Raw genomic sequence first — 15,714 nt, 5'->3', positions numbered from 1 at the left:
TCGCCTCGAATACCAGCCACCCCACAAAACCACCGGAAGAAAAAGAACGAAAGCACAAGATAGCGAACGTACAGAACTGACGCTCGCTCGGCGTTCCACTAATCCCGCCTTTCGTCTGAGCAGCGCGGCGCGACAGCGCGACTGGAAAAAAAAAAAAAAAAGAAAGCGAACTCCACAAGACACGTGATGGAGCAGCGCGGCGTGGCAGCGCGACTGAAAAAGAAAGAAAGAAAGAAAGAAAGCGAACTCCACAAAACACGTGATGCAGCTTCATGTGTCACGTGATTGCGCACCGGAGACATGGAGGCGGCGTTTGGCTGTTTGGCGACGTCGAGCGTGGAAAATAGTTCTTTCTGCCAGAAATCTTCAATGTAAGTTGACAAACTTTTTCATTCCTTTCTTATAAACGCTTTGCGCATACTCGCGGAAAATTTTGTGTTTCAGAAGTGAGCAGTTTTTACATTACAAGCGTTTACCCATTTTTTACTTTGCTGCATACTGCACGCCCAATGCTCTAGGAAGTTTTTTCATTGTTTAGCGTTTTTATCACCTAGTTAAGTTTTAAAAAGTGATCCTCGATTGTCCGCGGCTTCTTTCCGATCAGTTTGCAACATAGTTCAGATCTTTAAGGCGCTTTTTTGCGGAGTTATTACTAATTCTTCAAAGGTAAACAACCGCTTGGCCTCGCAGCCATAACAGTCAAATTTCAAATATTGAGAGAGGCCTTGTACTGCGTAAAAGCTATGTAGACGTATAAAACCTGCCATTTTTAAATTCCATCAGATGTGTGCGATCGCTCGCTACCTATCTGTTTTGTTTATAGCGTTTCTTCGTTGAGCTATTTTCTTCGTTGAGCGCTAACCGCATGAAGGCTGAATCGCATGCACGCGAAAACTCACGCGAACGCGAACGCGACGGCGGCACGCGTCGCGCGAAGCCTTCGCGCGAACAGAAATGCATGTGTCGCTTGGCTCGTCGCTCGGATCTGCCGAAATAGAAAATTTCGCTCGTTCGCCCGGAAGTAACCGTACGTCACTGCCGCTCATTTCGCATGCTTTCTTTATTTTGCTGGGTTGCATTGTGATTGTGCATTACCGCGTTAACATTTCGCTTTGTACGAACAATGGTGGGTAGCCAAGGATTCAAAGAACGTCTAATCGCAACCGAAACAATAATAGAAACAAGGGGTCACGTGATTATTCGTGCCGATTACAGTGCAAGTTCACACACATTCGATGCGGTTTGCTGTAAATACATTTTGCTTTGCCATGTTGTCGCAAAATAACGTTAATTCTTGCAATCGTTATGACTGTTGCCGGATTTGGCAATAGTTTTGCGGTGTACTAAGCCACTATGCTAGCCAAATGCCAGCCACACAACCTACACAGAGCGTTGTCGCCATTTCGCTCGGTTCGCGCTGTCGCGTGCATGTGTCTTCCCCAGTAGGCGACGGAGCGAACCATGATCGCTTACGCCGCGCCGCCTTGTCGCTTCGCTCACTTTTTCGCTCACATGCGTTTCCCGCTTGAGGCGACAATTCGCGGCGACATGCCGCGCGACGCCGTCGCGCGACGTGTTGAGGCAGGTGGTTCTGGTTGAGGGCCGCCAAAGCATTGCCGCTCGTCGCTGTCGCTCGGTTTCTGGGTTTTTAGAAAATTTCGAGTGTCGCCCGGAAGCAGCTCGCGAGGCAGCCAATCGCAGAGGACTTTAGGGTGCTCAACTTCCGTTCTGGCTTTTTCTTCTTTTATTGCGTGTGAAGTTTGTTTTCCTAGTCCGGTTCGGGCGAAGAACCTGGTGCCTTTACGCGCTCACTTCGTCTGATTCGTGTATATATGAGTGCATCGAGATATTTCAGTAAAAGCTTGGAAGGGTAATAAAAGAAAGAAAAAGGCTAGCGTGGCTAGATATTGTTAATTTCCGAAAGGAGCAGGAGAACGTCACTGCTTGCAATGCAAATCGGCATCGCAGTGTAGTAGCGCACCGCTGCGCTGTGACCCTTTAAAATACGATGTGTTACAAGAAATTTCATCAGTGTCTTATCGTACTTCATGCTGTTTAGTGTTAGAAATGGGATATAGCGTGATTGCATTCCCCTTGACCGAATGGCGGCGGTAACAGAGCAACGCTGAAAACGCGCCTCTCTGTCGCTGAGCTCCGTCGCTCCGTGCGGTATGCACCAGCGACAACGACAGGCGTTGGCGGCGGCGTCGCGCGACGGATCGCTAGGGGTTGTCGCCTCATGCGGTTACCGCACTGTCCATAAGCAACGACTTTCCGCGTAAAATTAGGTTTTTAAGCTTTCCTTTAGAGTAAGCACAGATTGGGGGGGGGGGGGGGGGGGTGATATATAATTTTATTTATAACAATTCGCAGACTTCAACGCAGTAATAGTTATATTTATATCCTTAGTAGGTCAGTACGTATTATTTTAGTACAGGCCCAGTGTTCTTTTTTTTTTTTAACGGAGGCGTGGCAAGTTATGTGGGTCAAGCTAACAATTGGCTGTGAATTAAGCGATTAGAGCTTTCAAACTTAGTCTTTTGTTTTGTTTAATTTCTAAGAACCTTTAAGCTTCACAGAGAAACAGCATATTTTGAAAAGTGAATTTCAACTGTGGAAGTTCTTCGTTTATTAATGTTTGATATTGCTGACAAGGGTCCGAATTGAAACAGATGATAGGATCGAGTTTTTTGGTAACTTATGGCATGTGACCTAGAGCTGCTAGGAATTCATTTTCCGAGACAGCTTTTCTTTAGGAGTGTAGGGAAAGTAATGGTATGTTATGGGTTTTGAGAAGCATGGATTTAATGAAGTCTTTCTTTTACTGCGTTTACGGCTTGTTTGGCAATAATGCTCGCAGTCCAGCTGATGCAATTGTATTGTCACACTGCTTTTGCAGCAGATTTCATCTGCCATCGAGGGAGTGCTGCCTGTATATGAAGCAGACAGCGTCATGAATCTGTTGAGGCAGTTTATTCTATCAGCCATGGGTGCCCTGCCCTAAAGCATCCTTCCTGTAAAGGAGACATTGAATTGGTAGGTATCACATGCTGATGTTTTTTGCATTCATGTGTTTGCTTTATAACTGTAAAATTTTTATTGGTTCATGCTTTGCATTTATTGTTTTCTTTTGAGAGTATAAAGGGCGGATGTGTAACAGGCTTCATTAAAGCAAAGCTTGAAACCAGCTCGGTGTTGTTATATGATTCTTGCTGTGTTTTTAGCGCAAGACTGACATGTTGGTGAATCTTGCTCATAGTCTGCACTAAAGAAAATTTTTCATGGCATCTTCAGAGCTTTAAAACAGGAGATATACTTAGCTGTTTTATTGCAGTAGTACCTACTACTTCTAGTTGAGGCAAAATTGAGTAAACCTGTGTTTTAATAGCTCAGTGACAAACATGGTTTCATAATATAGCTGACTGCACTGTGCATATGTGTGCATGTTCATGCTGACATTCAGTTACTGTTTATTTAGACTGCCTCAGCATATGTACACATACATTGATGTTTCACTTGAACAAAGTTCAAGGGACCTTAGGAAAAAGTATGTTGAAATGAAAGTTCATTGGACTGAAATAAATGCGTTCAAGATTGTTTCCATTAGCTTCAAGAAATATTCAGTTCAGTCGTTCAGTCGTGTCCGACTCTTCGTGACCCTATGGACCATGTCACGCCACGCTTTCCGGTCTCTATCTTCCTAGCATCACATAATTTCATCTGCAGTGCCTCGAGGATACCATCTAACCATCGCGTTCGCTGCCTACCCCTTCTCCAGCGACCCTCAACCTTTCCCAACATCAAATCTTTCTCCAGCAACTCCTCTCTTCTCATCAGATGACCAAAGTAGCTGAGCTTTAACTTTAGAATTTGACCTTCCAATGAGCAGTCAGGGTTTATGGTCGACAATATCGACTGATTTGGTCTTCTGGCAGTCCAAGGAACTCTCAAGAGTCTTCGCCAGCACCACAATTCAAACGCGTCAATTCTTCGGCTGTCAGCCTTTTTTCACAGTCCAACTGTCGCATCCATACATCACAGCTGGAAAGACCATAGCACGAGTTATACGGATCTTGGTTGGCAGACTATTGTCTCTGCCCTTTACTAGGCGGTCAAGGCTAACCATTGCTCTCTTTCCCAGAAGCCGGCGTCTCCTAATTTCATGGCTACAGTCTCCTTCCGAGGTAATCTTGGAGCCCAAGAAGAGAAAATCTGTCACAAATTTTTAGGTTGTTCAAATCTTATCTGAGCCCATTTATTTGTCACTGCGCTGATTTGCAAGTGAAGAATGCATAACCTTTTGCAGCACTTTTGAAAGGACTACAGTGGTTTTGAACTCGATTACTGTGCAAGCTCCTGAGAATCTTGCCTATCACAACGGCCTGCTGAGGAGACAAGGCTTTCATTTTCTCCAAGCAGATCATGGTTAACCAAAATGCACACATTTGCAATTCTTGGAGCTAAAGGGCCTGGTAGGGCTGAAGATCTGGCTTTGACTGGCTATGACTGTACAGCTAATTAGGCGTGCAGACAGCTATGGATTCATCTGCTTACAAGCTAGTTTAGACAGCCAATTCACTTTAAAGCTAAATAACGGCCACTTTTCTTCACGCGATAATGAAAAGTGGTTCTTAACATAAAAATATGCTACAAAGAGTGCGGATTGTGCTTTTTTAAGCGCTCAGTATGACTTTGAAGACACAGGATAACACCGCGGAAAATGTTCGTTGAACTGAAATGAGCAATAACTGAAGTTTGTTAAAATGAAGTGCGTTTGCATAGTGTTCAATAGAGCTTCAGTGGGGGGATTTAATAAAGTTCGTACAACTGAATACATCGTCGAAGTTACGTTCGTTCAAGTGGTATTCTGTTTTTCTGTGACTAAATGAGAACATTTACTTTGCTCAAAGCAACATATACACAAATATTTACTTTCTTGCTAGTCACCAAGATTTGCAATTAACTTCCGAACTCATTTTATTCACAACCTAAATAAATGCATCGTTAACCCTAGAGCCAAATAGTTACTAGCAATAACAAAAGTAATATGTTGATATTTATCTGTTGGAGAACATTTTCTGTTTAATTGTTTTGTGTGTTTTTGAGTTCTGCAAACATGAGGGGGCTTGTTACAGAAGGGGTGGGCTGCAAGACGAAGGGAAGTATCAGTGTGGCGGCCCTTTTGTGTTTATCAAATAATAATGCATTCTAACATGTAAAACGAATGCCTTTACAGACTGCTAAAAATCTTTTTAAATTGCATGTTTGGGTTCTGCCTGGATAGACATAGATGGCAGAGAGAGATCTTTCTTCCATGGGGTGTGAACTGTATTTTGTGCAGAAAGCCAGACGCTGTCGAACATGTGTTTATAGATTGTTGTGATTCGGTTTTTTGGGGGCAATATCCTACAGTGAACTTTGCTCAAAGATGTCCCTTTAAACCCCCATGGAATTTGGTTCTCAGGTGTTGAAAATTACAACAGTGTTCTGTAAGATATGATAAGGCTATTAAGCTTGCATAGCGCATGGAAGCGCCGAATGGCTGTTCGCCATGCTGATCTTTATTATCAGACCTATCCAAGAGTATAATGAGGGTTTTGTCCAACAGATGATGTTTTGAAAGCTCAGCCATGTGTACCTGTGTTTATCAATGTAGTTGAAAAAGTGATCAGTTTGAATGCGATAATTAGAGGTATTGTATCTAAACTAGCTCTCGGCCAGCCTGTAGTGCTTGTGAAAAGGCAACAGTGACAAGAAGGGTGTTTTGCTAGAGCTTTTAAAGCTCTTAAATCTGTGCAGCTCTGCTTTAGTACATGCATTGTCTCCTGTACATGGCTAGTTAAATGATTTCTGTTCATTTTATTACAAAAAGTCATTCTAAATCTTTAGATAAGCTCGCTCACCTCTATTGTTTGTTTGCATCGTGTTCACGCATGCTATAGCTGGAAATGATGCAGTATTAGTTACAAGTAAATAAATAGAAGGAGCAGCAACTACATTTCCTTCGTCCGCACATTTTTAAGAGAAACATACATGGGCTCATTAGATTTTAGTGTTATTTGCAACTGTGTTTGATAGTGAAAGATCTTCCTGTCATTGCATAGAAATCTTTCAGAAACTTCTGAAATAGTTTGATACCTGGTGATGTGGAGGTTGACTTCCCAGACAGAAATGTATTCCTATAGTTCATACTGCACCAGCCAAAAGCAGCAAACCACCACAGCAAAAGCAGCACCAGCCACACAGCAAAGAGGAGGACAGGACAAGGCTGGACTATCAACTGAATGTTATTGATAAGAAGAAAACAACGAAGACTCCTTCCGAAAAGCTCGCGCACAACCCAACCGGTGGAATGGCAGGAAATTGGGAAGAAGATGATGAAGAAAATTCAAAGCCAATTCCAAGTCAAGGCCTAACTAACGACTTTTCTAATAGATGAAATTCCTTACAATGAAGGCTAACCGACGCCTTAGCCACACACTTGTCCTCGGCTTTAGCAATGTAAAATGCTTCAACCAACTCTGCAGAGTTGATTACCATTGCTGTAAACTACACCCATATTATTGAAGTCAGGTGCACAAAGGGACGGGTCATGCTCCGACTTACACTCTCGGGATTGCACATGTAGCGCAAGATTAGAACTCTCCTTCCCTCCCAGAGAATTGGAGTGCTCCGTCAGGCGCACATTTAGACATCTGCCTGTCTGCCCGTTGTATTTACAGCGAGAAACAAGATAGGAGCTTTGTGCGCTAGAGTTAGAAAGGGGCTCGACAGTGTACCTCGTGATAGTTTTCGTTGTGCAGTGTCACATAAGAAAAAGTTCACCACCTGCAGAAAGAATGTGGTCTACCACGTTCCGCTGAATTGTGGCCGGTGCTACTACGGGCAGACAGGCAGATGTCTAAATGTGCGCCTGACGGAGCACTCCAATTCTCTGGGAGAGAAGGCGAGTTCTAATCTTGCGCTACATGTGCAATCCAGAGAGTGTAAGTCGGAGCATGACCCGTCCCTTTGTGCGCCTGACTTCAATAATACGGGTGTAGTTTACAGCAATGGTAATCAACTCTGCAGAGAGTTCGTTGAAGCATTTTACATTGCTAAAGCCGAGGACAAGTGTGTGGCTAAGGCGTCTGTTAGCCTTCATTGTAAGGAACTTCATCTATTAGAAAAGTCGTTAGTTAGGCCTTGACTTGGAATTGGCTTTGATTTTCTTCTTCATCTTCTTCCCAATTTCCTGCCATTCCACGGGTTGGGTTGTGCGCGAGCTTTTCGGAAAGAGTCTTCGTTGTTTTCTTCTTATCAATAACATTCAGTTGATAGTCCAGCCTTGTCCTGTCCTCCTCTTTTCTGTGTCTCGTCTTTTGGCTGGTGCAGTATGAACCTATACCAAAGTGCCCAGTCGTCCACCTTGTTGTATTCCTATAGTACCGTATGCATGCACAATAGATAAATGTAACCCCTTGCATATACACTGAATCTTCCACTCTAGAAGAGAATTTTGTGCACAAGCATTTTACTGTAGTTTGCCTCTGTGGAGCATTGTATTTCTAATTCCGTGCTCTTTTTATGCTGTTACTCAGCAGCATACGAAGAATTCCTTGTTTGTTTCTGTTACTTGTGCATTTGACTTTTCCTTTTTTTATTATTCGAAATAACTTTCTTCCTGCTGTTCTGACTAGTGTTTTCGTATGCATATGCAGTCCTCTTGATGCTTCATTGAGCCATATCTGGAGACTCCCTGTTGCCGTGGTCTGTGCCGACAAGTAAAAACTAGGCAACCTGACTTCCGGGACAAGTTGCAGTGGGACGTAGCTGCATGGTTTCTTCAGCATCCATGGGGATTTCTTATAAAAGACAGGTATTTCTCCTATATTTGACTTTCATATGTGATCAAGATTTTACCTTGGTGACAAGCTCTTGAAGGAAAGGATGGACATTTATGGCACTTTCTTAATTTCTTACTCTCGGGAATACACTATTGCGACTTGTTAACTGCATATGTAGCAAAAATTATGTGTGACTGCATATTCCAGCAGTAAGCTGCATGATTTTTTAAGGATGAAATAATTTAGCTCCTATTGTCGGTAGCCTACTATTGACGAGCCAAAGCAGGCAATATTAGGCACCAAAAAGTGATTATGCGGGGCCGGGTGGGTTTTAATGAGACAAGCTCTCCACATTTTAAGCCTTTGTACAGGGCCAACGTGCCTCCCTGAATGTGTCTGGGACACATGCAAGTCTTGTATCCTCAAAAGGACCTTGTCTAAATTTAAAAAAAGTAGCGCCAACCTATTTTGAGTACGACCAGTTCAGCAGTAAGCTCAAAATTGAAGCAAAAAGGCATTCATGTCCTGTGCGATGTCAGTGCACGTTAAAGAGCCCCAGCTCGTCAAACGCTCTGAAGTCCTCCCCTACAGCATCTCTCATAGCCTGGGTTGCTTTGGGATGTTAAACCACATAAACCAAACCAGTCATTTTTTACCACCCCATCTGACTTGTCTTTCCACGTATCTACAAACGATAGTGCCTACATAAGACTTGCCACTATTCCTGAGATTACCTAGATTATTATGTATTTATGTATTTTATGATTATGTAATTTTCCTCAGTGGAGCATTGCGTTTTCAATTCTGGGCTTTTCATGCTGTCGCTCAGCAACCATATGAAATACTCCTCCTATGTTTCTTTTACTTATGCATTTGACTTTTCCTTTATTATTAAAAAAATCTTTCTTCCTGCTGTTCTGACTAGTGTTCTCATATGTACATGCAGTCCTCTTGTTGCTTCATTCGACCATATCTGGAGACACCCTGTTGCCGTGGTCTGTGCCGACAAGTAACAAGGCAACCTGACTTCCTGGACAAGTAGCAGTGGGACGTAGCAGCATCCATGTGGACTTCTTATAAAAGAAAGGTATTCTAAATTTTGCTTTCATATGTGATAAAGATTTTACCTTGGTGACAAGATCTTGAAAGGAAAAGATGGGCATGAGTGGCACTTTCTTATTTTCTTACTCTCTGGGAATACACTATTGAGACTTGTTACCTGCATATGTAGCAAAAAGTATGTGTGACCGCATATTGTAGGCTAACTATAATATACTTCATCATTCCCTATTATCGCTCTTGTATTCCCCTAGGTGCTTGGTGTAGCTGGTCTCCTTCAGTAATTACTTATGTGTGTGTGTCATCTGCTATGGCAAACATAGCCATCACTCAGGAAAAATAGGAGCAAACAGGCATAGTGGCATCACTTGCTGGTAGCATGCACCAAAATGTATGTATACATACTGATACGTTGCCGCTCAACATGTGTATTTGCTTGATGTAGCAAATGGCAGAGGAGAGAGTTTATCTGATGACCAAGCATACTGGCGTGTAAATTTCACTCCTTTGTTTCCTGGGCCCCTATTGTGATAAACTAATGTCGAATGATATAGAGGATCAAAAGGAATTCAACTAAACACAGCAATAGTCTCTATCTCCTGAGGGTGTTTTGCAGGTACTAGTTCGTACAGAAAGTGGTTGGAAACCAGTTAGCATATTTTAAGGAAAAACAGGCATCTGAGTGAAGAGAGATGTGTGTGTGATGCTAGCAGAAAGCGTGCGAAATTGGCAGAAAAATTTTGATTATGTATATTTCTTTTCTAGGTGACACCGTGATAAATTTTGATATGGCTGGTACATCAAACACACAATGTCGTTGCCGTCGGAAACAAAGTGTTTCTGTGTCAAGGGTTTGTGCAATAAATGAAGGTTTGAATTTGCATCTGTTTCTTTTGCCACTCTCACTTTTCACGAAATATTACATGCATGTGAATAGTGAGTAAAATACACATTATTATTGGAAACTTGAAATATAGTTAGCATAACACAAGGTATTAATACTTTGTATGAACACGATTCTTTTAAATAACGGTGGCCAATTATCGGAACACAGTCGTTACAGTGTCCATATACGCTATCAATAGGCTAATCATAGGAGGTATAAATACGTTCTATGTAAATACATTCTATTCAATCACGGTGGCCAATTGTCGGAAGGGAGATCATACATAGAGCATACGTGTTCTAAAGACTTTCTTTTGATGGTCGATAGCTTCTATGATCATATTGTCTAAAGACATCGCATAACGTGATCATAGACATTTTTGTAAGGGCCCGTAGCAATTCACAATGCCCAGAAACGATTGCTGCTGGTTCCATGTGGGCGCAGAAGATTTTACTAGAACTTCTATCTTCTCTGGCGTTGCTCCCTGCTGCGCTGATAACACGGCCCAGATATCGCAGTTCTTTTTGGAAGAACGAAGAAAACTTTTCTTTACTCGAACCCCGAGCTCCATCAATAGCTTTAGGACCGCTTCAAAGTTTGTAAAATGCTCGTCCCACGTCCTGTCTGTGATGAGAACATCATTCAAATAGCAGCTTACGCCTTTCAAATGTTTCAAAATTGTGTTCCTAATCCTTTGGAAAATGGAATGCGCCGAAGAAACTGCGAACAGCAGCCAGCTTATGGCAAAAAGTCCTTTATGTGTATTTAGGGGCAATTAAATTCTTGAGTACTATGAAATTACTACCTGCTGATAGGCTGTGTTGATGTCAATCTTAGAAAACGTTTGTCCCCCTGCGAGAGCTGTAAACAATTCGTCGGCTCTCGGGAATGAGTATACCGGTCAGTTTCAAGACAAGGATTTAGGATTGTCTTGTAATCTCAGGATAGCATCATGCTACCACCTTTCTTTACTACTTGTATAACCGGTGTGGCATAGTCACTCGTCATGACTGGTAAAAATACTCTCATGCATTTAAACTTCTTAAGCTTAGCCTCGACTGCAGGTTGCAATGCAAAGGGCACACTTCTTGCCTTTAGGAATTTTGGCACGCTATCTTCTTTCAATGACCATTCAGCTCTTCTGAAAGTTTCCCCATTGCGTCCTTAAAGAAATTCTGGTACATTTCTAGAAGCATGCGCAGTCCGTCGCTTTTACTTGAACATGCAGAAATGTCGAACCTGGAAATAGCGCACAGCTCGAAAATATGGCCCCAGTGGATTTGGATGGCTTGCAACCACAGTCGACCAAGCAGAGAGAGTCCCTTTTCTCTCGTGGTGTAAAGAGGCAGCTGGGCCCTCTGTTCTGCGTACTGCACGACAACGTGATCAACTCCGACAGGCAGAGCGATAGCTCCCTGGAACATCCTCAGCTTGAGCGTAGTTGGCATGACCTTAATCGAGGAAAACATCTGCCGAAACTGATGCAAAGATATGACTGACACAGCAGCCCCAGTATCCAGCTCCATTTTCCATGGGTACACCTTGCACGTACAGTGTCAATCACATTCAGGAACACGGCTCCGCGTTGCTGCGTATGTGCGCAGCATCATTGCACCAAAGCCAGTGGCAAATTCACACAAAATAGCGAACACGAAGCACTACTTAGAGGTCCCTATAATGGTGCGGCAGTCAGCATTGATCCTCAGCCAGGTTACCTGAGATGGTGCAAAGCACGCGCGGAGCAGAGTTCACGCTAAGTATGATTGAGACTGTAGATAAATATTCGCTGTGGTTTAGTTCTGGTTAAACCGGAGGTACGAAAGCAACATCTGCATGGCTGCGCTTGCTGTTTTCTTTCCCTACCGCTACTTACTGGCATGACAAAATCTTTCACATACATCACACGCGAAGCTAACCTGGTTGTTGCTAAAGTCCCTGTGAAACATCCGGGTAGCTGTTGCACTTTCACTGAATTTGATCACATTGTCACACTCGTTGCGCCTTGACGTCACCGTCGATAGGCTGTACAGAAGACTGGCTAGCCCGTCTTTCGGCTTCATGAGGCCGCCGTTAGCCAGAAGTTCTTCACATTGCTCTGGCGTCTTTGCTGAAAGTTTGGCTTTATTCTTGTCGAGCTGCCTTTGCTCAACCGCATTCTGGGTGCTCAGCAGCTGATTTACTATTCTATTTCATGGCTGACTGCTTACTGGCTGCTGCGCGCCGCTAGCCATATGTATATACACACTATATATACGCACTATAGGTATATACACACTATATATACACCCCAAACCTCGCAGCTGGTGAGGCGCAATCGCTACTGCGCATCAAAGAGGGAGAGAGAGAGGGAGACTGTCTGCGAGGCGATGAAGAGCGCGCGGCGGCGGCCCCGGCGCGCTAGCTGTGCGCCTTGTGACATCCCCCGCTCCTCGCGCATGCGCAGCTTTGCCTTTCCAGAGCTCCGTAAAATGAATCAGCGACAAGCGTGTGCTGCTTTTTCAAAAAAATTTTTATCGAATCCATGCCAGGCGAAACAACTTCCTTCTTGTTAACAGACGCTTGACAGAGAATTGACACCCTAACCGAGTTCCGCCGCGCTCTCTTTGCCTTTCTCTGCTTGCTAGCTTGGCACACTATTTGAATGTTAGCCTTCTTATCACATTTGAAATAGGTGGCTGCGATGCGCGGACAAAATTGTATACACGCTTCACCGACCCGCAGCGGTATCATTCCGGAGGCCCTATTCTCGACAATTCGCATTTTTTTTAAATTGTGACGTACGCGTGACGTGTGCAGTAGGATGGTGCCAGAAAACGTAAGCACACAATCGGGTTGCGCATTCTGAAGCAAAAGAGAAATAAAGTGACAGAAAAGCGCGCTGTCGTCTGCTAGTATATATTGGCGCCAAGTATGAAAAACGACGATGCTCCTGTAGGAACCAATACGCTGCGTTACATTATATTATTCGGAAGCCTATGGTTGCAGTGAGGCGAGTGAAGTATGTTGTGGTGTTGCGGTATCAGTGTGTCATGACATACTTCTGGTCGAACATTCGGCATCAGCTACGCACAGAAAGGCAGCACGAGTTGCAGCTGAAGAGCAAGAACGGCAACCGAATATTCGCCGTGGGTTAGTGAAAAATCGGAGCGGAAAGTAGCATTGCTGTTCGCTTTTTCAAATGCATGGAACTTAATGCATGGAACTAAAACGCTTAAGGACTTGGTCGTAAACAGAAGGAATCGACAGATTTCAAAAATAGCTCCAGCCCTGACGAAGAGGCGCTGGCGTAGCCGGCGTGATCCATGTCTCAGGACAACGCTCGCAGTATCAAAGCATCAATTACTTTTAGGTACTGGCTGTACTACCCACCTATTTCGAAAAGACGCATTATGACCAATTTACCGTCAGTTCACCAAGTCTGCTTAAGTTTCTAACAGTTACGAACATAGTTTCTAACAGTTTCGAACATATGTCGGCTTGAGTTGTATCCAGCGTGGAAAGCAGCGCAGAGAGAGAGATGGAGACAAAGAGAGAGTCTTCCACACACACACACACACACACACACACACACACACACACACACACACACACACACACACACACACACACACACACACACACACACACACACACACACACACACACACACACACACACACACACACACACACACACACACACACACACACACACACACACACACACACACACACACACACACACACACACACACACACACACACACACACACGCACACACGCGCGCACACACACACACGCACACACACACGCACGCACACAGACACACACACACACGCAAACACAAACAATCACACGAAGTGGAAGGCATCAACACAAAACACAATAAGGAAGGAAGCGCGGATATGAAGCTAGGGCTTCGCCGCGCGAGGTATTCCTTACTGTCGAAACGGTAAAATGCAAATCAATAAAGGGAGATTATTTTCCGGCTGTAGTAAAAAAGCAAAAAAACCCAAAATGTCACTCAACTACATCATATGATTAGAGCGTTCCTTCATAACGTGTTCCTGGAATACTTATTTTATTTTATAAGCAAATAATGAGCCTGCATGCATAATAAAACGAAACTTGATATAAAAAAAACACACCAGATGTGGCAAGCAAACATGTTCCATGTACATGGAACATATATTCGTTTATTGAAATAGAAGATGTAAGGATTTTTGTTTGCTTTTCCTACCGAGGAAAGGCTGTTCAATTCATTACCATTGCAGTGAGTACATAGTGTAAGGCAATAAAGGCAGTGTTTAGAGCCGACGTTTAAGGCAGTCTTTGGTGATCCCTCTCTGCCTGTCACGCGAAGTTCCTGCACAGCGTCATCAAACCATACGGCTCCTCAGGTAGTACTCACGAACCGACCAGACAGATAATTAGAAAGCATGGCGGTGCTTTCTGAAATTCCTGATGGTTGTTGGGCGCTGTTGAACACAGAGAAATAGAGATGAAAACACGGGACTGGCGTCTTTATTTCTCTTTTTTTTTTATATTTCTCTATGCTAAAGAGCTTTGCTGTGTAGGGCCACCCAAGATAGAAAGGTCACGGCAGAGAGTTCTGACAAAATGTGATTCACTGGAGAAGGTAATGGCAACCCACTCCAGTATTTCCAATGCCAAGAAAACCCTATTGCCAGTCACAATAGCATTATTGAAGCGGCGTGATATGGTCCATAGGGTCACGAAGAGTCGGACACGATTGAACTGAACTGAACTGATGCTAAAGCGCGCCCACGAAACCATCATGAATAACCTACCACTCGCCCAACTTCCCCTTCTGTTGCTCTCTGAAATGCATCGTCTCGCACAGATCAACCGCTTGAGTTAGCGGGCCGCATTGCTGCGCTTGGCAACGAAGGCGCGGATCGCTGGTTTCTCTATGAGAGCAAAGCATTTACAACGGGAGGGTAGCTACGACTCTCGTGCGGCTGTAAATCTGCGTCTTCATTATTAATCCTCTAAAGGATGACGCAGCTGAAAGGTTCCTTTATGACGTCGTTTCAGCGCTTTCTGCAATTACAACAAGATGTGTAAGCTTACTTCACCACCCACCAAACTCTCTACAAAACGTCGCTGAGCTAACAGCCGCCTACACCGCACGTCGAATTCGCCATGTTTTTTCCACGGCAGCCTCAAGTGGTTTAAAATGCGGCGTCCAACTTTGGTCAGCAATGGCAGAGCATCCTTTGCGTAATGAAACGTCATTTTGACGTCATCATTAAATGTTTATGCATGAACTTTTTCCCGCCACACAAAGTCAGCCAATCAGATTGCAGGAGTCGACTCTTGACAGTGGGCGGTACATTTCAGACCATTCGTAATACAAGCGTAAGTATTTCCCTTTCTGTAATATACACCTCTGTTTTCCTTCCATAGTTTCTTATATACACCCTCCATGCATCATGAATACCACTGCTAAAAATTCGTTTTCACGCTCACGTCCTTTTTACGCCACCGCAAAAAGCCATTTCGACACACCGAAATTTCGCGCCACAAGTTTGAAACACGTGACTGTTCTGAGAATCAATCAGAGAGAAAAAAAAAGGGCGCCGAATGCAGCCATGCGTATCGAGAATAGGGCCCCCGCTGTGTCACATCACTTTACCCAACCAGCCTGACCTTGTGAACGTTCGACACGCTCAATTCGGAAGCGTCCGCTCCTGCCACGCTCTTTTAGAACGCAGCTCTTTGAACCCGTTCCTGCGTTTTACGTCGCCGTTGCCCCTCGTAACCAGCTCCGCACCATAGCCGGGCAACCGGGGCAGCGCGCGCTCCTGCCGCCACCGTTCGCTGCTGCGTGTACCCCTCTTCCCGCTCCCTCTTCTTGTGTGGCGGTAATGGTGTAACTTAATTGCTCTCTTCGCTTCTCCTCCAGCACCTCCCCTATGCGGCGGCAATCACAGCGCCAGAT

The 15,714-nt window shown here is 44.2% G+C and overlaps 1 long non-coding RNA gene across 2 annotated transcripts; it reads left to right on the top strand.

Annotated features, from left to right (window-relative positions):
* Nucleotides 1-252: 252 nt before the first annotated feature.
* On the top strand, nucleotides 253-9,760 carry LOC146194668 (uncharacterized). Of its 2 annotated transcripts, none has more exons than XR_014705895.1 (5): nucleotides 253-371; nucleotides 2,900-3,036; nucleotides 7,701-7,858; nucleotides 8,773-8,913; nucleotides 9,651-9,760. It is a non-coding gene; the product is annotated as an uncharacterized LOC146194668 (long non-coding RNA). The 2 variants fall into 2 exon arrangements; XR_014705896.1 differs by having other exon boundaries at nucleotides 288-371; nucleotides 2,903-3,036.
* The last annotated feature ends 5,954 nt before the right edge of the window (nucleotides 9,761-15,714 follow it).

This window comes from Amblyomma maculatum, chromosome 3, assembly GCF_055883805.1.
Source record: "Amblyomma maculatum isolate TAMU_Amacu chromosome 3, ASM5588380v1, whole genome shotgun sequence".
NCBI lineage: Eukaryota > Metazoa > Arthropoda > Arachnida > Ixodida > Ixodidae > Amblyomma > Amblyomma maculatum.
This window is presented reverse-complemented; position numbering and strand designations above follow the sequence as displayed.